The following is a 23,829-nucleotide window of genomic DNA, read 5'->3' as shown; positions in this document are numbered from 1 at the left end:
GGCATACACCACACCTACAAAATTCTGACTTAGGACTCTCTTGTACTCTGAGCAGAGTAACAGAACTCAGATGTGGACAGCAGGGCAGCTCGTAGCTTCAACTTTTGGTTTGTACAACAATCTACTGGGCACCTGTGTATTTGGACTTCTAAGTCTGAAAAGGGTTTGAATCCAGTTTTATTTTCATGATATAACTATGCGTCTTCCGGATGTTTTGGAAATGTTTCCATCTGCTTGAAGTCCAAAATAGTCCCATGTAGTTTACCATCCGTATTGTGCTTCACTGTTGTCTGGGATTTGGTTGCAGCTTAGTAATGCTACCAAGGCCTACACAAAGTCCTGCAATCCAGTACTCAGCATTTTGATCATAGAAGCATTTCATGCTGGTTAACCCTCCTGTTATGTTCGTTTCTCAAGAACAGCAATGACATTCCTGGGTCAATTTAACGCTGGGCATATTTAATTATCCAAAAGTGTCAGAACCCAAAACAATCCCAATAACCATTTTTTAAATCTCATTATTAACTCCATTAATAACCACTTCAATAATATAACCTCTAAATCAATATTTAGTGCAATGGTGTTCTTTAATTCAAACAGATCCTGATTTAATGAGGATATCTCATTTGTTTTTTAATGAAAATTAATGTTAAAAGGCTGTGTGTGTGTATGAGTGGGGGGAAATATGTCACACAGTTGCAAAGAAACAATAAGTAATTGACACTTCTGACCCCTTTTAGCCTCCACTTTGACTGCCGGGTCAAATTGACCCACAAACAGTATGTCTATAAACATGCAAGGGGGGTTTACAAATATGTGAAATCAACCATTTTCATGTTATATGCTGATTTCACCTGTTAAGCCAAGCAGAAGAAGTTTCATACCAAAAAAATACTTTTAACCTTTTTTTTTCTTTTTGTAACTTTTGTAAGGGTCAATTTGTCCCGCAACATAACAGGAGGGTTAAGTCATTGGCCAGTTGCACATGCTCTGTATAAGTTCTGTCTTAATTTGGGGAGCAAATGAAACATGAAACCATATGTTGCAGCTTGCTAGTTCGCAGCTTAGGTTATGTCATTATTAGATTGCATTGAGGAAACGTGAGGTTGATCTTAACTAGAAGAGTGTAACAGCCAAACTGACCAAAACATAATCATATATTGCAGAAGTTAGGACTGTTGGTAGTGTGGTTAACTCGGGCACACTCACTGGAGACAAGAATAAAGTTCAAAAGCCTTTAATCAATCAGGGAATATGTCATGAAGATCTACAACAATCAGGACAAATGCAGACTGGTTTGGACCCTCACAGAGTCTTCATTAAGGCGTGTAAATGTGCATAATAATACAGTTTTAGTAAAACTACTGATAGGAAATAGGCCCACACATTTCTTGTTATTGACTACATTCACACATCATGCCCACACTGCTGTGCTCCAAACAAACTTTTTGCTTCTTCATTGGTACTTCAAAAGTTGGCCACACTTACTACAGCATATGTTAATATAGCAATACTCTCTTGTTGTGCAGAGGAAACTATCTCTGTGAAAAGTGTGAGATCTAAGTTATCGTACATTTCCAAGGAAATCAAATGACCTTGGAGAACACATTGATGCAGGACAGCCTTTACAACCCTCTGCTCTTCCTCATCCTCCGAGTCATTCCATCCTTTGAAACAATACGTCATGACAACCCCTGTTCTACACCTACTAGGAGTGAACAGTAACATTTAGGTTGTAACTTATGCCTGCGTTAGAACTATTTCAGCTGATGCTGAAATTGGTTCAAACTAGTCGACTTTTGAACAAATGCAAAGCTAGTGTAAGTGCTGGTGTTGTTGACAGATCCAGAACAACATCAATGTTTTGTGATGAGAAGTTTGTCTGATACGCAACACAAGATAAAGTCTACACAGACAAAGCAATTATTAATTTACGGGCTGTCCAGCCATGAACATCGTTGTGGCTGGTGGTCTTACATACAGAAGGAAAGATGCTTTTTAGCATCAGAGAAACTTGCAACAGCCTCTTATGCTTATTAAAAAGGAATTTTAGTCTAAAATTGTTTTTGGTTGTCAATTTTCTGCTCTTATATTTTCTTTCCAAACATTTCCAAACATCAAATCACAGAAGACACAAATATATCTGAAAAATAAATGCTAAAAAAGAAAATGATCACTTTTGCACCCAAGTTCAATACACATCCAGTTTGTAAGACATTCACATCCAGTAATCTGAAGCAAGTGCAGGGACACTGGGAAAAATATCACACAGGGTCAATTTATTTGAACAGTTCAAGAGTGCAAGCAGTGTAATTCTTTAACTAAAATGACCTTCTGGTAACGTATTTAGTTTGTTCTGTCTTCTCCCTAGCCTCTCTCTCTCTCTCTCTCTCTCTCTCTCTCTCTCTCTCTCTCTCTCTCTCTCTCTCTCTCTCTCTCTCTCTCTCTCTCTCTCTCTCTCTCTCTCTCTCTCTCTCTCTCTCTCTCTCTCTCTCTCTCTCTCTCTCCTACTTTCACACACACACTCACACACATACACGCACAGAGTGCTGTGTGTTTGGCCTGCAGGGTTTGCACAGCGGGAAAGAATCAACCGTATGGCAGACATGAGGACAGAGCCAAATCTGGCTCATACACATGGTGTGTGGTCATGGTGCCCTGTGTGTGTGTGTGTGTGTGTGTGTGTGTGTGTGTGTGTGTGTGTGTGTGTGTGTGTGTGTGTGTGTGTGTGTGTGTGTGTGTGTGCGTGTGTGCGTGATGCTCTAGGCAGCCCACACTTAAATATATATCAGGGGCGGTGGTTGCCTAAAGGTGAAAGTTGTGTGGGTTTCACTGGAAGGCTGCCGAACAAATGAATGAAAACCACTCTCTGCTCCCTCGCCAGCTCCTGTCACTGTGCCCCTGAGCAAGGCACTTAAGATGCTACTGCTACAGCAACATATAAGAGCCATAATATATGTAGAGGAAGAATAATAAATGTGCAGAGCAGCGTTAAGTAGGAAAAGATACTGTACAAACAGGTCAAGGATAACTCAAGTAGATGCCGATATGGGAGGAGGTCAGGAAGGCTAAAAAGATGTCTGATGGGCTGAGAAACAAGAGTGGTCACTTAAACAGACATGTTGTACAAACCAATACAGATTTGGATTTGTTATCCTAAAGCTACTGTAAGGAGTTTTTCATGATTGTGAAACAGACTGAAATTAATGCTGATGCCTCTGTGTGATCAAGTGGCAACCTCCAGCCGCGAGAATTGAAGCCAATGCAGAAGTGTTATAAACTGCAATTCCTTGGGTGTCCACTAGAGGCTGGCTCCGTAAGTACTGATAACCACATACACACAAATTCAAAAAAGCCGATCTTTGCAGCAGAAATAAACATGTTTACAGCCTGGTACAAAAAACGAGTGTAGTCTGGATAGCTAATTTCTCGATTGGCACACACTGTACGGGGGGTGAAATTTTTCATGACGCAGCAATTTCAAAGATATTAGGATTACCAGTTTTCCATAATGAGAGGCACAGCTGACTTGATTGACAGGCGAGGACACTGTAGCTGTTGGCTAGGAGGCTCAAAGCCCGCCTCTTTACCTCACACTAGCTCGACAGCAGTTATGTTGAGTTCAACATATCCAATATAGCACCCGCCAACAATTGGCTTCAAAACAACGCTTCAGAAACAGGTTTGTGACGTCATGGATACTATGTCCATTATTTATACAGTCTCTGTGTGTGACCCAATAAAGACCAGGGTGTCAGATGAGTCAAAACAGTCATTGTTTACATTTTCCAGAGCAAATATTCACAATGAGTGATACGTTTGACTGTTAAAAGACAGACTACTTTTATTTGTAAGACAAGATCAGCAAAGAGATGTGAAATATCACTTTTTACACAGGGGGCGCCACAATCAACACATTTCAAAAGTTCCCAACAGGAGCTTTAACTCCTTTGTGGGAGTGTACAAATATTCATGGTAACAAGTTCTCATGGCAGAGGACGTCTGTCTGCTACACAACTACGGCAAGCATAACGGGCCAAAATAACTTGAGTTGCAAGGTAGAAAAACGTCTTATTTTGCATGTGATCGCAAATCTAGTCACAGATAAATATGGTCTCTTTCGGTATGAACCAACAGGTCATCTATGTTGTCATATTAGCCACTTATATTGCCCCATCAAAATCATAAAGTAATACTGCATGCTGACAAACTTCTGTCAGCAATACAACACATATGACTTTAACAGTCTTGAATTTAAAGATGTGTATAAAAGATTAAAAACATTTGGGAGTAGGCTGACTGCTGCACAGGCTACACTTTGTAATCTTAGCATTTTAGTGTATTGTATATGTTCATGTGAGAAGTGTGCCTGTCTGTGTAATGTTACATCTCTCATGTCAGTCAAGCAGGGAGAAGTGTGTATTCCTGCCTGTGTGCTTGTCTGTGTCATTGCAGGCTGCATGCATGAAACATGCATGTAATTTAATTGTATGTGCAAGTGTATGTGTTGAGCTGTGTGCTGTGTTTGCACGTGTTTGAGAGCTCCTTGGCTCACGGTGGCTTTACCAGTGCATGAAAATCATCTATTCATGTATGACTGTGTGTTTGCGCGTGGGTGTGTGTGTGTGTTGGATCGAATACAGAGCCATTTGTCCCTTGCATGCGCACTCTAATACGTACTCTTAGTGAACACGTGTAGCTAAAAGCTAAGATACCTGGCTTCATCTTTACATTCTGCTTACGTTTTTACTTATATCTTCAAACTGTTTCTTTTCATACTCCTCAAACCTTCTTCTTCTACCTAACTTTGCCCCCCTGTGCCTTCCTAAATATCTGCCCCTCCTCATCTTTTTCCTCCCATGAGTCTCGTGTGTGTAGTGGTTAACCCTCATCGCAGCACCTCTCACTCCTTGTGAGTGTGTGTGTGTGAAGGAGGCTTTTTTAAAATGCATATATTCTATAAGAGGGAGGAGGAAACAGAGCGTGGTGAAAAGAAAAATACAGCCTCTGTGTGTGTTGTGTCAGTTGGGTTGACATCTGATCTTGCTGAGTATGGTAAAGGAGAAAGTGCTGAAAGTACTCTGTGTGTGGGGGGGATCCTGTGTGTGTGTGTGTGTGTGTGTGTGTGTGTGTGTGTGTGTGTGTGTGTGTGTGTGTGTGTGTGTGTAAAAGTGAGTGTGTGTGTGTGTGTGTGTGTTTTGTGGGCTCTATGTGTCCTCGTTTCTGTGTGGGTGGTAAAAGGAGGGAGTAAGGGAATAGGGTGTGTGTGAGTGCACTTAGTTTAAGTGTCAGCATGCCTTAGTTGTGTGTGTGTGTGCGTGTGTGTGTGTGTGTGTGTTTGTGTGTGTGTGTGTGTGTGTGTGTGTATGCTTGTGTGTGTGTGTTTGTGACAAGAGAAAGAAGGAGTCAAAGTGAAACGCAGGCTGCCAGAGATGGATGGCAGGAGGGGTGATGAGGGAGGGAAGAAGCCAAAGAAGAATTAAGACCGTCAAAAAATGAGAAAAATTTAAGCCATTTGGAAGAAAGAGAAAATATTGAAAGACATCAAAAGAAAAAGAGACACTTTGCCTGATTTCTTAGTCTTCTTTTTCTTTCTTATTCCAATTTATGTTTCCTTTTCTCTGCTGTGTATGAGAGGAATAAATGTTGAATCAAAACTCATTCCCTCTGTCCTTCCCTTTTCTCTGTTTCTCTTTGACAGAAAAGTGGGCTCTCCAGAGCTTTCCTGACAAATAGACCCGTTTGATCCACTTCACAGACCAAGACACACACACACACACACACACACACACACACACACACACACACACACACACACACACACACACACACACACACACACACACACACACTCACACACACACATACATCTGCACACACACAGACAAATTACACGTGACCAGGAGCTTCTCTAGACTTCATCTACAAGCAGCAAAAGTCTTCTCACTCTTTCTCCTTCTTGATGTCCTTGTGTGTATTTTATGTTTCATGTTTTGTGTCCTTGGTGTATGGTTACATCAATACGGAAGTGTGTCCCTGAAAGAAATCTATCAATATTTCATTCCATAACTGCTGAAAATGCAAGATCGACAAGCGGAGAAAAGGCGAGGCGAGAGGAGCTCGGCTGGAACAGGCGAGTCGTAACAACTGAATACAGATCCAAAAGCAGAGGTGGAAAAGAGAGAGAGAGAGAGAGAGAGAGAGAGAGAGAGAAAGAGCAGGTGTAGCACAATGTATTTGACTTTGTCAAAGGGCAGGTTTACAGTTGTCAGATTGAGAGGAGAACAGCAGAGTCAGAAGTGGGATATTGCTTAATCAGAGCAAGTAGAACAAAACTAATTTAAAAAAAACAGGGCCAGTTTTCTGCTCCAGGAACTTTTCTAGGGACCAAAGAAACTTTTTAGAAAACATGAAGTAAATATTCCAGCTTCGGTTCCTGGGTGGTTATTTCAGTACAACAAAAAGTTCCTATAAATGTCACATTACAATTAATACAATACAATAAGATACGATCAAGCAGCAACATCTAGTCTGAAAATATGAAGCCGATACGGAAGTGTGAAAGACTGTAGTTCATGAAGTGCCACTTATGGCTGGCTCCAGAAACACCAGAAACCACACATACACCAATTCAAATAAGCTGATCTTTACAGCAAAAATAAATACGTTTACAGCCCGATACAAAAAACGGTTTTGGTCGGATTAGCTAACTTCTCTATTGGCACTGTACAGAGGGTTCAAATTTTTTTAGAACTTGTTATTTTTGAAGATATTAACCATATGAGTTTTGCCTAAATAAGGTCATGCCTGACTTGACTGACATCCTGTAGCTGTTAGCAAAGAGGCTTAAGAGCCCGTCTCAACTCCACATCTTTGCGTTATACTCGATTGCCTGAAGTTAGGTTGAGTCAGCATTTCAATATGAATCATAGGATAATAAACAACGTGATGTGAGACTAAAGTATGATGCACTAAGATAGGGTACAATAACACACAATAATGCAATATGACCTCAAAAACATACAATACACTGGGCACGATGGGACAATAGGACACGGTACGATAAGATACCAGAACAAAAGGATATGATACAACACAACATGGCCCAATAAGATATAAGACAATACTATGTATCATATGATATGAAACACAATAACAATGGGTTAGTGTCCCCATAGAGAAAGTTGTCACTTAAGAACTAAGTGAGCTGCTTCAAAAATGTAAGACTAAGGATGGGAATTCCTTGTAAAATGATGTCAATTCAATATTTTTCAGCTCATTGACGAACTAGTTTTGAAAAACAAAAAGGTTAAAAGAGAGCAAGCTCAAGAAAATGAAGCTTGTTTTGCTTCAGGGCAGTACAATACCAAGGCAGGACATTAACCAGAACAATAAAAAGAGAGGAGACAATAGCTAATTTGGAGACAAGCATGTTGACTCGAAGTAAGTTTCAAAGACGGTCACATTGTGTCTCAAACAAAGCTGTCACTCACCAATCCATCATTAGTCTAATTTGCCTAATCCTCACAGTCCCTCAGATGTAGTGGTGTTGTGGGAAAAGGGTTTTTTTGGTCTTTGGGCTGAATCAATAGATGATTTAGTAAATGCTCAAAAGGATTCAAATGAAGTAGTGTGTGTTTGAATGAGAGCGCAGGATCCAAAAAAATGCTTGCCTTGACACTCATTTATACAACTCTTTCATCTTTTTGTTGTCATTTTACCATAAAGAAGAGAATAAGGAAGATGAAACCAAGACAAACATAGGTTGTGATTTTGGTTAAGCCTCAGATTTCACATATTGATAGCAACTCTTCAATTCAAGATAGATGCATGCGATCTGACTACAGGTACTGAGACTGGAAACACATGAGGAAGTCAATGTGTTTCAACTGCAAGAACCACAATCTAAATTAAGTTCCAGGAACATTATTATACTCCTGCTTGGACCAAGGTACTTTCCTAAATCTGGAACTCACAGTACTGGGCTTATGGTGCAGAATATGTGTGATTGGTTGAGTAATTGCAGCGTTTTATTTTAGCTACAGTTTGTAAAACCAAAATCAGCTTAGAACCAGTATGTTTGATTTTTGATCACTGTGATCTGGCAAACCAGACACATCATTGCTAACCAATAATTTGGATCCACATCCGCAAAAACTGAACTTCCACCCAGCATCTTGTGGTGGTAGTGCAGCAAGAATGTATGCCTCTCATTACTTGTGTGGCCAGCAGATTAGTCAGGCCTATCTTTGCAGATCAATAGACAAGTGAAACAGAGACAAAAATGGGCTGTAGGAAGTTACGCTTAAAATGTAAAACGGGTCCACAAGTTCTGGGTTATTCTGGTGGAAATGCAACCTTTTATGTAGGAGGAGGACGAGAATGGAAAGAAAAAGGGGGATAAAGCAACTGTCTGTCCTAACCACACAGGCACAAGTTGGAGTAAAATCAAATATTACAGGTCAGCTCTGATTGGCTGTGTTTTACAGACATCTATTGTTAAATACAGTCATTTCTGAATATTGAAAGTTTGTTTCTTGTCTTACTTTAATTCTGCTGTGCCTACTTGTTCATACCCTGAGCTGTGAAGAAAAGGAGGGAATTCTTGAACCACACAGAGAACAGGGAGCTTTGTGTTACAGAGGTGAAAGTTAATGTTAATACCACAACTGAACATCCCGTGGTCTATGTTGCTATGACACTGACACAAGACTTCAATTAAGGCTCTGACTCACTGGCCACACACACACACACGCAAGCACACACACACATGCACGCAAACGCAGGCCACCGTGCAGACAGGCCTATTGATTTCTGTGGTAACACCGTCCTGTCACCCCATACAGCGCCAGTCTACCTCTGTGACCTCCCCTCCCTTCCCCTGCCCTCCCCTCCCAGCCCTCGCCTCCCCCTCTTTCCTCACCCCCATACATGTGTAAATGTGACACTTGACACCTACTCTCACCTCTCTGCAACCTCCCCCCTTTCTTATCATCTCTTATTACCGCCGCTACTTCCCTTTCTCCTCCTGCTTGATTTTCCTCCTTCTCATTTCAGCTCCAATTCCTCCCCTTTCTCTGTCCTTTCCCCTTTCCCCTGTCTCCTTTCTTCCCCTCTTCTCTACACCCTTGTCCTTTCCCCTGCTAAAATGATTCTTGTCAGGATGTGAGAGGCTGTTAGCTCTTACATACTGCCATTTCAAGGCAGGATATTTACACCCCTGTTACATCTCGTCTGCAATGTGTAAGGCACGGAGGCATAATGGTGGGGCAAAATTGTTCTGCCTCTTATCCTCCTTCTGAGCTGGTATCAGAGGCGGAATTGGGGGAAGAACAGGGGCGATGGCAGGGTGGAACAGCGCTGTGTGTGCATGGATGAGTGTGTCAATGTGGCGCTCCCGCTGTGTGCCATGCTGTAATGCTATGTGAAATCAAACACTGGGACACCTATATCACCCCATGTGGTGCAATGTGTACAAAAGTGTTTTGATGGCGGACCCACGTTCTGGTGCTACTGTGGAGTTGCATGAGGCAAGCGATCGAAGAACTGTAGGTTGGGCCTTTATGTTTTAGCAGCCCTGCCCAGGTAATCCACACACATAAAACACAAGTGGCTACATACACAGATGAAAAAGGACAAATAGGAGAATGTCTAACTGATTCCCTAGAGAGCGAGGGTGGAAGAGGAAACAGAGACATCCTGCTGTGCTCAGAAGCATGCTCTACAGTCAAGCCTGTACATGAAAAGAGAAAAAGAAGAGAGGAAGAAAAATAGAAAACACAGACATAAAGATGACCAAAAGAAAGGGTAAGAAAAAAATTAAAAGCCTGAAATAACCTTAAAAAAATATTACAACCTTTAAACTCTGCTTACTGGCTAGTTTCCAGTTATGTTCACTAAGTTCAAGTATTGTATAACAGTACACATCTTCTATACTATATGCTCCAAGTCAAATACCAGGCAGGCAGTGCAGAAAGTCTATAATTGTGGTGAAGCCAACTATTTTATTCTTTGGTATTATTTTGAAATAGACTTAATTAAATGTTATATGCCTTTGAGTGTACTACATTGAAGTGTAGTAATTAAAATCGGAGGTAAACTGTGACTCAGTCCCCTTTACATCACATCCTTTAATCTGGAGCACCCCAAAATCCCAATGGTGTTTAACTTCCTGTCCTATAAATCACAAAATACTGGCTCTTGATGTCCTTAAGTTAGGTTCAGGACAAGCTCATGGTGACTACTTAAAATTATTTTTACTGATCTCGTTTAAGACAAGATCAGTTGTGATTCTGTGTCCAGCGGGACAGTAAGACTCTGCAAGTTACAGACTTCAGAGCAGTGAAGGGGGGCTGATTATTTATAATAATTCCTCCAAATTTAAATCAAGAATAAGACCCAACACTATTTACTATGTTTGTTAAGTTACATAAGTACACAGAGAGAGAGAGAGAGAATAGATCAAACATAACTGGCTGCATATAAAATGTAAATGTTTGAAGTGTTTGCTGTATGTTTTTGTTGATTGTTACTGTTCTGTTTTTTTTTTTTCATTTTAACTCTGTAAAGCACTTTGATCTGCTCTTTGTATGAATGGTGCTTTATAAATGAACTTGCCTTGCCTTGATCTCGTTTTATTCTTCAACACCCGACTTTATGCAGATGACAAAACTTTATAAGCTGATGGTTCTACACTGTCATTTCAGATCTATGTTTAACTAAGACAGCAAGCAACACTAACATGCCCTCACACCTTTGCACAGAGGCTTTCGAAAAGCCCGGGTTCATTTTAGGGTGTGGAGAAAGTCTGCGTTTGGTGCAATTCAGGATGCGGTGTGAGACAGCTGTGGTGAATGTCTGGGCAAGGTGCAAGTTGGGGAGAGTGGTCCAGACTGTGCTGCCTTTTGATGCTATTTACCAGTAGGTAGCAATAACACAAAGACTAAATATCGTTATTTTGATGTTTCCAGAATTCTTTCGAGTCTTGTTTTATGCAGATGACACAATTTTGTACATATCTGCTGATAAGACTTCCAGTTCACATTTGTTTCAAGTCAAATTGTTGTGATTAGACTGAAAAGCCACGTGTTCTACATCATACATATCCATTATTTAGTCAGTTCATGTCCATATGACTGATTAGTTAAACCACATTTTCAGATTATCTTCTGCGTAACCTCTTTGTTAGTACTGCTCATGTTTTGTATCTTCATTGACTTAGATGCACTTAATTAATGATATTAAGGAAAAAACGTTCCTGAAACAATGATGTGACAATCAGAAACAGGTCAAATATTGCCTTTGAACAATTTTTGGGGGAAGAATGATGTAAAAATGTAAAGTAGGGGGGAATTGTCATTGTATGAAGCAACTTAACACATCTGGATTCATTGAATGGCTACAGCGCTGGAGTCAAAGTTACAGAGTGACTTAAGGAATGAATAAGTGGAAGAGAGTTTCGCAGTGCCGCAGGTCTCCAGGATCCCTTACCCTCCTAACTCCTCCTCCACCACCTCTCTCCTTGCGTCTCTCTCTTTCTCTCTCCAGCCAGAGGAAAACTCTTCCATTCCCTGAATTCCTCTCACATTCCTGCTCTGGGTTTACCTCCTCTACCTCTACATCACCTCCTCTGCTTCTTCATCGCCCCATGGCTGTCTGTCTGTTAGTCAGGCTGTCTCTACCTCTTCTCTTCTTCCTTTCCCTTTACCTCTCAGGCTCTCTCTCTCTCTCCTGCCTCCCTCTCTCCTTTTCTGTCTCTATCTCCTCTCCCCATCCCCCTTCCCTCCTCCCTCACTCTTACCCAGCATGCTCCAGTAGGCCAGTGGAGGCAGGGGGCTTGCCTGAACCCTCCACCCCCAGCAGGGGCCCTCCAGCTCAGCCTTGCTGGCTGGCAGGCTGCCTGGCACACCTCCAACATGTGCACATACACACGCACGCACGCGCTGTCTCTTCTGGCTCATCTCTCAGCTGCCATTCGGTCTTTCTTTTCTTGTTGACTCTTTACATTTTTCCTCCATCAATCTATTTCTCTGTCATTAAAATCAATATTTATGGATGTTCTGTTGTTCACCTTTGAAGGCCAAAAAATCCCACTCAAGGTTGACAGGCTGTAACTGTATGGAAGACCTAACTGGTCTAAATACATTTGAACTTATATTTCAAATTTACAGGTAGAGGAAATAATTGTCAGACCAGCTTTTGGCTATTTGTCCACATAGAAATAAAAAAACACTCTGGTAAGGAAAAAGATGTAGATACTGTACATGTAGCCCTTTTCCCAGCATAAGTCTTATCAATGTTTTTCTATTGTCCTTTTCTGCTTTGCATCAGTACAGGCATCATATAGTAAGAAAGGACAGGTATGAAGTTAATTTTCCATGTCAGACAATATGTACATACCATCCAAAGATATGGGATGCTTTCAACACAACTCCTATGGGAACAAAAACGGTAACATTTCCAACCACAGCAGATGGATGCTTACAGTGTTTCTATTTTTAAGTAGTTGTTAAGGTGACCCAGTCTCGATGGAATAAAAAACATACTTAGGAAAAAGAAGATGGATGTTGTTTTGTTTTTGTGGGCTGCATGTGTGAAAGCAACAGTATTTTCCCCAAGACTTCAGGAAAATATTTCAACATGAGCAAGTGAGCGGGGGTTGATGACATTTGTAACAGGTCACATGTGCAAACCGGGGAGAGCGACACTATGGGATTATTAAAAACATTCAAGGTTGAAGAGGCAGAATCATGTTCAAGACATTAACAGCTGAGAAGATGTCTGCACACGTCTCCATCTACATGAAGCACTACAAAAAGTGCAGACAAATTGGGCTATGCAAAAATATAAATACAGCAAAAAGTATTGTCATTTTTTTAGGACAATATTTTAATCGATTTCCCTGATACATTTAATTGATTAAAAATACTATATTCTCTGCCTGAAGTCCCTGTAATCGCATTGACCTCCTCGCCTTTAGATGTCGCTGTCCAACCCATACGCTGGCTCCTTGAGTGTAAAGCTGCCAAGAGCAAGAGAGCAGTATGCAAACTGCTGACAGTGTGGCTGTTTCCGAAATCGCCTACTATACGAGCAGTACGTACTGATATGTCCAAAATTCAGTATGTAGTAAGTAGTATGTGAACAAGAGCAAAATCTGCAGTAAGCCAAAACTCCCCGGATGTCTACTGATTCGGGAAAATATCTCAGTGTGCATCGGACCAGTCTGCCTCGCGTACTGTTTCCCATAATGCACAGCGCTCGTTCTGCTTTTTCTTTTTCCTCATTTTTTGACGGGAGGAAATCTGTTTTTGGGTGCTTTGAAAGTTATCAAATTACATATAAACCACTTCCTAACTTTTTAAATCATAAATGGATGCTAAATAAGCTTTTTATTTATCGGCTTCGCCGTTGTTTACTTCCGCTTTCCGAAACCGGAAATCCAGCGAAGTCTGGCTCAGCATGCTGCATGACAGATCGGACAGAACAGTCATACTACATACTAAATTCAAACGCAGTATGTAGTAGGCAATACCTACTGCCTACTACATTAGTAAGTAGTATGTAGCAGGCCGTTTCGGAAACAGCCTGTGGCTTTTTCAGCGTGCTTTTGATGTCATGTCAAGCCTCCTGAGACTCATCTCCAACTTCCTGTCCACCATTTCCCTCGTCCAACAGAGAAGACTTTCTGCTGTGAGGGAAATAAGTGAATAGGCAACTTCAGAAAAATTTGGTAGCAGAGCTTGGGAAAATTTCTACATTTCCAGCTCCCACACTCCCAAAACAATTTCAGGGGTGCATGTGTGAAAGATGCTTAAGACACTCTTGCTGTTTTTATGGCCCTTTATGTTGTAAAGTATTTGAGCTTGGCACGTTAACAGTTAATAGTCACGTCATGTGAACTTGATGAGATCATACACAAAGTAGATGTGATTTTCAAATATCCTATTTCTGCATGAATTGGTAAAAATAATGAGAATTACACATTTTATTTTTAGACAAGATATTAATGTCCTAAGCTATGGTAATACATTGCATGTATATATATATTTTTTTTACATAAGAGGACTGGCACTGTCAACACTCTCACCAACAAAGCGACACAAACATAACAATGCAAACTGCCAAATAGATCACATGAAGTATGAAGTTTTAATGAGAAAATGTGAGAGTGAAAGAGAGAGAGAGAGAGAGAGAGAGAGAGAGAGAGAGAGAGAGAGAGAGGGAGAGAGAGAGAGAGAGGGAGTTAGAGAGGGAGAGAGGGAGACAGAGAGAGGGAGAGAGAGGGAGAGAGAGAGGGAGAGAGAGAGAAAGAGAGAGAGAGAGAGAGAGGGAGAGAGAGAGAGAGAGAGAGAGGGAGAGAGGGAGAGAGAGAGAGAGAGAGAGAGGGAGAGAGAGGGAGAGAGAGAGAGAGAGAGAGAGAGAGAGAGAGAGAGAGAGAGAGGGAGAGAGAGAGAGAGAGAGAGAGAGAGAGAGAGAGAGAGAGAGAGAGAGAGAGAGAGAGAGGCCCTCAATAATTTGGTATTTCCTTTTTAGCTTTTTAGACAGGGGGGGATGGCTAGTGCCCTCTTTTTCAGTATGAAATACACACACACACCAAACACACACACAAACACAAGGAGGTCCTTTAATGACCCTTACATCCGGCCTTAGGCACTGAGGCCTCAGAGAAAGAGAGAGGGGGGGGGGGCGAAAGAGAGAGGGAGATAGAGAGAGAAAGAAAGAGAAAGAGAGATAGAAAGAGAAAAAAGAAAACATAAAAAATAAAGATAGATAGCGAGTAAGGGATAAGGTGGGAGTTAAGCTGTAAATTCAGACAGGTATGCACCACGGGTCAGAGGTGAGGGTTCACAGCCCTGGCGCGCATTCACACACACACACACACACACACCACACACACACACACACACACACACACACACACACACACACACACACACACACACACACACACACACACACACACAAGTGCACACACAGGAACACACAAAGCTATGGGAGTTCATCTGGGGGTTAGACCTTCAGGCACCGCGGCTCAAACAGAAAGACAGAATTCATAAGCAGCTGATTCAGCGTGCAACTGACCGGTGTGGTTACTGCAGACGCAGGAGGAAAAAAGAAAGCCAGAACTTTGGGGGGAAACTGATCATTTTTAAGAAAAACAAAAAAAAGAGAAGATTCTAAGGAGGGGAAGAGGATTCTGTCGAAAAAAATGAGATAAAAATGAGAGACAAAGAGAGGAGACTGAAAGTTCTGAGTGAGTGATAACATGTCTTTTACAGCTCGAGCAACAGCTGAAGATGTTACTGTGTCTCCAGACCGTCTTACAAACACACACAAACACACACACACACTGAAGGCCCTGACCTTGCTGGTGGCAGCTGTTGACGTCACTCTGTGCCCCATTCAGAGCTACAAACTCCCCACTATTCACACACACAGTTACACACACTCACACAGGATAAACAAGATTACTCAATCCACACAGTAAACAGCCCAAATCCTAAAACGACCCTCACACACGACTTACTGAAAGAGATCCTTTCATTTATCCTCAAGTTACCAAAACAATCTGAGGAAAAAGCTTTGCAGATGTACTGTATTTTAAAGTAACTGTAAAGATACAAATGCCAGAAGCAGAGGAGTATGAGTTAACTTCCTGATAAGTGAAACATCTGTAGATGACTGCCTTCATCTGTTTTACAGTTGTGTGTTATATTTGTTCAAAGTGCCTGGACTGGATCATATATGACAGAGTTACAATTCCCTGAAGAGACCGTAGTGGTCATTCAAAATCAGTGCGCCCAACGTGGGGCTCGAACCCACGACCCTGAGATTAAGAGTCTCATGCTCTACCGACTGAGCTAGCCGGGCTGATAAGGACCCCTCAGATGAGTATATGAAGCAAGATACTACAGACAAGATATCAAGCTGTGCATCATCTTTTTCAACCAGGCTCCATAATTATTTGATCAATAACCAGTGAATTTAGAAATAAAAAGAAGAACCCAAAGAAAACAAAATCTCAATGTATTCAAAAACCTTCAGTTTGATCAGTTCAACAGAAACCGTATAAACTATATATTGTGCTTTCATCAGAAGCCTAATCCATAATAAAACAGAGAAAAAGCTTAGACAACATGTTGTCAGAATATTTGAAAATATCTTATTTTTCTGCATTCTTAGCTTTATCATGAGGAAACCTCTCCTACATGCAACTTTAGCATTTATATGGCACAGGAATAATTCATAAAGATGAATAATTCAGAACGATTGACTTCCTTTAACCAGACTACAAAAGCAGGGTAAGGATAAATGAGTTACATACAAACTACACAAAGCTGATTCTTTAACATGACAAAAAGGTACGTGCAAAATATTGAATTTGACTTTGGTAGAGTGAATTTTGCAGTCTAACTTAAACATACGTCAAACATGTGTAAATCCCTTAAGAAGAGTGGTGCAGTAAGATATTTGTGCTGCCATGAAACCCAAAGGTAAAATCTCTGTCAGGAGTGGGATTTGAACCCACGCCTCCATCTGGAGACCAGAAGTCCCTTTAACTCAGGAAGGAGTCAGTCCTTGAGTCTGGCGCCTTAGACCGCTCGGCCATCCTGACCACAGCATTCAGAAGCTCAGTCTGGAGTTCACAAAGATCCAACTCATGTAAGATAAGAGGATCAAAGTCTGCTTACCGTCCTGAACTAGACAAGCTTATCACAACACTATATATAGAGAAACAGTTTTACAGAGACATGCTTAAAACACAGAAAAGTCACCAACTGATCTATTACACCTAAGTTACTTTGTCTGACATGTAAAATAGGTGTAATATTGGGGTGGAGTCAGTACTGGGGTTGTGTCTTGATGACACCTGGAAGTAAAACATTTCTGTCAGAAGTGGGATTTGAACCCACGCCTCCATCTGGAGACCAGAAGTCCCTTTAACTCAGGAAGGAGTCAGTCTTTGAGTCTGGCGCCTTAGACTGCTCAACCATCCTGACCACTGAATTAAAGAGCTTAGGCAGGAGTTCATTAGAACCAACTCATAAAAGATGAGAGTATCAAAGTCCATTTAACTGTCCATAAGCAGAAAAACTTAACACAACACTGTATGATAGTGAAACGGTTTTACATAGACATGCTGATTACCAACAGCCTCTTAACATTTTATTTTAAAAACAGAGCTCTTACACCCTTATTGCTGTGTTTGACATGTTAAACTCACAGAGGTGAAACATCAAGGTGGAGTCAGTAATGGGGAAGTGTCACAATGACACCCTGAGGTAAAATCTCTGTCAGGAGTGGGATTTGAACCCACGCCTCCATCTGGAGACCAGAAGTCCCTTTAACTCAGGAAGGAGTCAGTCCTTGAGTCTGGCGCCTTAGACCGCTCGGCCATCCTGACAACTGAATTCATGAGTTCAATCTGGAGTTCACAGAGATACTACTCATGTAAGATAAGAGGATCAAAGTCTGTTTAACTTTCCTTAACTAGACAAGCTTATCACAACACTGTATGATAGAGAAACAGTTTTACAGAGACATAATGAAAACACAGAAAAGACACCAACTGAACTGTTACACCTATGTTGCTGTGTACTTTTAAAATACACAGAGGTGTAACAGCAAGTTTGAGTCAGTACTGGGGCTGTGTCTTAATGACAACTGAAGGTAAAATCTCTGTCAGGAGTGGGATTTGAACCCACGCCTCCATCTGGAGACCAGAAGTCCCTTTAACTCAGGAAGGAGTCAGTCCTTGAGTCTGGCGCCTTAGACCACTCGGCCATCCTGACCACCAAATTTATGAGCTCAGTCTGGAGTTCATAAGAGCAAACTCATGTAATGTAAGAGGATCAAAGTCTGTTTATTTCCCCTAACTAGACAAAGTATCACTAAAATGTGTGATAGAGAATCAGTTTTACAGAGACATGCTGGTTACACGGTAAAATCAGCAAAAGCCTTTTTACATTTCATTTTCAAGACAGAAGTCGTACACCTTTGTTGCATCTCACTTGTAAGATACACAGAGGGGTGATTATGTTGTGGCGTCAGTACTGGGTCTGTGTCACCATGACACCTTCAGGTAAAAGCTTTGTCAGGAGTGGGATTTGAACCCACGCCTCCATCTGGAGACCAGAAGTCCCTTTAACTCAGGAAGGAGTCAGTCCTTGAGTCTGGCGCCTTAGACCGCTCGGCCATCCTGACCACAGCATTCAGAAGCTCAGTCTGGAGTTCACAAAGATACTACTCATGTAAGATAAGAGGATCAAAGTCTTAACTAGACAAGCTTATCACAACACTGTATGATAGAGAAACAGTTTTACAGAGACATAATGAAAACACAGAAAAGACACCAACTGAACTGTTACACCTATGTTGCTGTGTACTTGTAAAATACACAGAGATGTAACAGCAAGTTTGAGTCAGTAATGGGGCTGTGTCTTAATGACAACTGAAGGTAAAATCTCTGTCAGGAGTGGGATTTGAACCCACGCCTCCATCTGGAGACCAGAAGTCCCTTTAACTCAGGAAGGAGTGAGTCCTTGAGTCTGGCGCCTTAGACCGCTCGGCCATCCTGACTATACCGTGTCCTGGTTTTCAGCCTGGTCTCAATGGAGATAACAAGGCAAGATACCATTGAACCAAGCATTTAAAACCTGAACCTGATATAATTTAACAGCACAACAGTTCTAACTCAACTTGTGTGAATTTGAAATTGATGATCTCTTCTTGAAAAGATAGTAGTGTCTGCTTCCAAAATATATGTTTAACTTTTAGCTCAAAACACCTAAATAGTTTGTCATAATGCAACTCAGGAAGAGGTTAGAAAGCTTGGCCATCCTGACACATCACACAGAAAAACAACAAACTGTAATGACTGTGTCCAAAATACATTTCATTGTGTCGTTTGCTGCTACAATCGGCTACTATAAGACAGGCTTTTTTGAATGGGTGTGTTTGTGGCTTCTAGTACTTCTGAAGCTGGCCTCAAGTGGACACTCAAAGATCTGCAGTTTTTGGCACTTATGCAATGGCTTCATTTCTCAAGGCCGGAGGCTGCCACTCGAGTATCATGCCATGATTGACAGTTCTGTTTACGGATGCAGCTCCTGCTTTAAACCAACTTAAGAGGCTGTCATGCTGTGGACTATGCTGACTTGAGGGATCTACGCCATTTTATTGGTTAGTTTGATATCTTCTTTGAGTAGCAGAAGGGGTGGGACGTTAACTCCTGTTGCATGGAGGTATTTTGGCATCACTTTGTACAACTGGAGGAGGAGGTGAAATGTCTTCCATCTTTTAATACACTCAGTGGACCAAAGTAAGAAGAAGGAGTTGGTTTGTTTTAAGATATAGAAGAAACACGGGCAAGATTCCCCTATCTATCTATCTATCTATCTATCTATCTATCTATCTATCTATCTATCTATCTATCTATCTATCTATCTATCTATCTATCTATCTATCTATCTATCTGATGGATGGACCGATGGACTGCTGAGCAGACAGACAGGAGAAGGATAGATGGATGGATAGATGGAGGAGGGGGTTCGACGTCTTTGATCCTCCCAGCAGAAATAATCAACAAAGCCCTGAAGCAGGCCAGCGAGACGCATGTGTGTGTGCGTCTGCCTGATGTGTGTGTGTCTGTGTGTGTGTGTCTGTGTGTGTGTGTCTGTGCGTGTGTGCCGTGGGGTTTTCTGGCTGCATGCCAAGACCAGCTCCCACCAGGAGAGAGATCAAAGGCTCGCTCTCTTTCTCCCCTCTATCTCTATCGACCTTGCTCGCTCATATTTCTCACACTCCTTCCTCCCCTTCATCGCTCTCTCTCTCTCTCTCTCTCTCTCTCTCTCTCTCTCTCTTGAAAACACTCGTTCCTGCTCTTCTTGATTTCTTCGACATTTTCTCACTTCTTTTCTCTTATTTCACCTGAAGGATGGAAAGAGAACAGTTTCTTATGCAAAACAGGAAAAGAAAAGGGTCGAGGAAAAGAGGGGAAAAAAGGAATAAATACACACACACACACACACACACACACACACACACACACACACACACACACACACACAGAGACATACAAAACTGCTGTCCTGTCCTTCAAAGCTCTCTTGGTTGTCAGGTAGTCATGGGAGCAACTGTTCTGACAGGTGTGTGTGTGTGTGTGTGTGTGTGTGTGTGTGTGTGTGTGTGTGTGTGTGTGTGTGTGTCTGTGTGTGTGTGTGTGTGTGTGTCTGTGTGTGTGAGTGTCTGTGAGAGAGAGACTGTGCTTGTTGCCTTTAAAACCAGACAAATCCCATGACAACAATTAGGTTTCATGTGCAGAGTTCAGATTGAATTTACTCATTAAACCACACTGAACATTTGCTGTCTCAAATTAAGGTCCACGCTGTGATTTAGAGCAGAAAAGTCCACTCTTTTATTTGGGACAGAAAAAAACTCTGATAATGACAAACAAATTACAGATGTTTTGTTGTTGCTTCACCACCCGGTTGAGACATTTTGTCCTAAATGAGGCAATGGGCATCACAAGTGGACATAAGTCTGTGTTACAGTGGACTCTTGTACCAAAAGTCACATGCTTGATTTCCAAAAGTCAATTACTAATTCCGGCGTGCCCCACAGCGCTGTCTATACTGGTGTCCCAGTGTGAAATGTAACTCAGTATTACAGCCGCGCAGAAGCAACAGGGTAATGATGTGTTAAACAGTGCAAGCCTCACATGCATGAAGCACTGAGGGGGGAAAAAAGGGTATTGATTTTAGAACAGGTGTGAGAGACATGAAAAAATAATTAAATAAACAGAACAAGAAGGGCAAAAATGTCCTGACTTAAAAATCCTTGTTTGGATCAAGCTCATGAAACATCATGCAACTCTATATCCTCTCTTCAAACTTGTTCAAAACACAAAGACATTTCCGGGTATGTGCATACTTGTTTGGTAATAAACCCAGGCCGGATTCTGATTTCTCAAACTTCCAACAAATCAGTGCAGAGCCACAAAAGACCCTGAACACACATAAAGATAAGAGCTTTCATGCTCTAACTTATTTTTGACTACACCGTTTAAACTAATCCCAACACTGAAAATCATTGGAAGTCTCTTTTGATTAAATAATTAGCTTGCTCAATAAATACTTCAGCACAAGGCAAGGCAAGGCAGCTTTATTTGTATAGCGCATTTCATACACGAGGGCAACTCAATGTGCTTTACATAAAAACATTAAAAGCATTGGAGACATTCAGACAAGCATAAAAGAACACAATTAAAATGACAAATATGATAAAACAGGACAGAAAAGGAAAATTAGAAATATATTAAAAATTACATTAAAATTTTAATTTAAAGCGAGTTAAAATAAGCTAAGATAGGAAGGCAGTGGCAAATAAAAAAGTCTTAGTCTTTGATTTAAAAGAGGTGAGAGTAGGAGCAGACCTGCAGCTTTCAGGGAGTGTGTTCCAGATATGTGGTGCATAATGACTGAACACTGCTTCACCATGTTTCGTTCTGACTCTAGGAACTGAAAGCAGACCAGTACCTGATGACCTCAGAGGTCCAGATGGTTCATACAGTAGCAGCAGACCAGCAATGTATTTTGGGCCTAAACCATTCAGTGCTTTATAAACCATCAGCAGGATCTTAAAGTCTATTCTCTGACAGACAGGAAGCCAGTGTAGAGATCTAAGAACTGGAGTGATGTGGTCTACTTTGTTGGTCCTTGTTAGGACTCGAGCAGCATTCTGTATGAGCTGCAGACGTCTGATGGACTTTTTAGGGAGTCCTGTAAAGACCCCGTTACAGTAGTCTAGTCTGCTAAAGATAAATGCATGGAGGAGTTTTTCTGCATCCGGCTGAGACATGAGTCCACAATAACTCCTCTGATTGGTCAAAACTCCATAACAATGATGGTTAATCCTGAACAGCTAAAGCAACACCAGAGACAACCTGATCACACACGTCACATCAAATCAACCTACAGAAACAAGTCTGACACATTTCACCTCTGCCTGTTGACACTGTGGCAAAAGCGTTGGTTTCCGCGTCAGGCTTGAGAGTTGGGTAATAATGACAGTTAGCAGGCACAGATGTGTGAGCAGCCTGAGGAGCAACTGGGCCCCAATCATCTCTGATGCAGTAAAGTGGAGCAACATTCTGTCCTGCAATCCAGGCAACAGCAGCAGAGCTGGGTAGAGCATCTCTAAGTTTGTGCAAATCATCTTATGTTCAACAATTTGAGTCAACCTATTGATGTCTTTAGTTAGTAGCTGTGACATAAGTGGGATAATGTATACTGGTCACCCTGAAGGGGGTCTAATTGGCATAACCACCCACTCACTATACATTATCCTTGACTCACCTCTCTACAGTTTGCTATTCAATAAAGAGCAATTACATCGCTAATATTAAAGTCAAAACCAGACTTTCAACTAGGAGCAGGACAAACAGCTACTTTAAAGCATCAGGTAGGTGTGAGGTTGAATATTAATGATGATGTGGTAGGTCAAGGCCCAAAAGCATTCTATTTAAAATGTACTTCTTAGTCTCACACTTACAAAGCAGGTGGTGTGACAACATGCTTATTAAAAACAACAAAAAGAGAGCATCTCATAGTACCTCTCTGCTTCCTGATGCTCATCAGAGCTCTCAGACGGTTTCCTGGAAATTGTTCGCTCTGCGTTCTGACTGTTCTGGGAATTGAAGCTCATTTGCACTCGGTGTTCATCTGTGTTCTGCATAACAACATTGGCTAAATGTCTAAAAATGTAAATGTAATTGAGGAGATAATGTTACTTTCCTTTTGAGACTTGCTGAACGCTGCGCGGCGTGAGCTGAGCCTGTCGCTGTTTGTCATTAAGGCGACTCACAGGGGTGCGTTCACATGCAAGAGCTCAACTTTTTCTACACTGTATCTCTTTTTCATCTATCCATCTTTCCCTGCCGGCTGCAGCTTGTAGCGTGGTCATATTTTCTGTCTTTCACTCTGTTATTCTTCTTATGCAAATAGGCAACTTAATCCCACTCCCACAATCCCAATCAGGCCCCTTTTCTGGCCCCTTTCCTTCTCTCCCTCTCTCCTCTTTGTCCTACATTTCCTCTCTAACTCTGTCATTCACCTCTTCTTTCCTATGCCTCGTCTTTCCTCTCCTCATCCTCAACCCTCCTTCTTTCTCCCTCCCATCTATCCTCTTCTCTCCTTCTTTTCCATCCTGCTCTGCTGTGTTTTTCACCCTCACACACACAGATGCACACACAGACGCACACACACACACACACACACACACACACACACACACACACACACACACACACACACACACACACACACACACACACACACACACACACTCCAGCGGTAGTCATTCTACTTATAGCCTCGCCATAAATCAACCTGTCATTCTCCGTCATGCTCGCTGGATCTCACTGGGGCTTGTGGCAGACACACACACACACACACACACACACACACACACACACACACACACACACACACACACACACACACACACACACACACACACACACACACACACACACACACACACACACACACACACACACACACACACACACAGCAAGGGATAGCGACGTGAGCCCACACATACGCTCAAACACAGGCGCAGACACACAAACGCTGACAAATATAAAGACACAAACTCACTCAAACAAATGCAGAAACACACACACATGCAAAGTACAAGTGTGTGCTGATAAACACACGCACGCACACGCGCACGCACACGAGCAGCCACGCAAACACACAATTTTGGCTCTCACACACAAACTCCTCTGTGCAAACTAAGATGATTCAAAGACAAGATTGATTGAGA

The 23,829-nt window shown here is 41.7% G+C and overlaps 6 non-coding genes across 6 annotated transcripts; all 6 read right to left on the bottom strand.

Moving 5' to 3' along the window:
• Positions 1-15,800: 15,800 nt before the first annotated feature.
• trnak-cuu lies at positions 15,801-15,873 on the bottom strand. Its single transcript has one exon. It is a non-coding gene; the product is annotated as a tRNA-Lys (tRNA).
• A 633-nt stretch (positions 15,874-16,506) lies between these two features.
• trnal-caa lies at positions 16,507-16,618 on the bottom strand. Its single transcript has 2 exons — positions 16,581-16,618; positions 16,507-16,552 (listed from the first exon to the last, which is right to left on the bottom strand). It is a non-coding gene; the product is annotated as a tRNA-Leu (tRNA).
• A 677-nt stretch (positions 16,619-17,295) lies between these two features.
• trnal-caa lies at positions 17,296-17,407 on the bottom strand. The gene is made up of 2 exons: positions 17,370-17,407; positions 17,296-17,341 (listed from the first exon to the last, which is right to left on the bottom strand). It is a non-coding gene; the product is annotated as a tRNA-Leu (tRNA).
• A 276-nt stretch (positions 17,408-17,683) lies between these two features.
• trnal-caa lies at positions 17,684-17,795 on the bottom strand. Its single transcript has 2 exons — positions 17,758-17,795; positions 17,684-17,729 (listed from the first exon to the last, which is right to left on the bottom strand). It is a non-coding gene; the product is annotated as a tRNA-Leu (tRNA).
• A 300-nt stretch (positions 17,796-18,095) lies between these two features.
• trnal-caa lies at positions 18,096-18,207 on the bottom strand. Its single transcript has 2 exons — positions 18,170-18,207; positions 18,096-18,141 (listed from the first exon to the last, which is right to left on the bottom strand). It is a non-coding gene; the product is annotated as a tRNA-Leu (tRNA).
• Positions 18,208-18,470: 263 nt separating this feature from the next.
• Positions 18,471-18,582, bottom strand: trnal-caa. The gene is made up of 2 exons: positions 18,545-18,582; positions 18,471-18,516 (listed from the first exon to the last, which is right to left on the bottom strand). It is a non-coding gene; the product is annotated as a tRNA-Leu (tRNA).
• Positions 18,583-23,829: the final 5,247 nt, after the last annotated feature.

This window comes from Notolabrus celidotus, chromosome 21 (assembly GCF_009762535.1).
Source record: "Notolabrus celidotus isolate fNotCel1 chromosome 21, fNotCel1.pri, whole genome shotgun sequence".
Lineage (NCBI taxonomy): Eukaryota > Metazoa > Chordata > Actinopteri > Labriformes > Labridae > Notolabrus > Notolabrus celidotus.
This window is presented reverse-complemented; position numbering and strand designations above follow the sequence as displayed.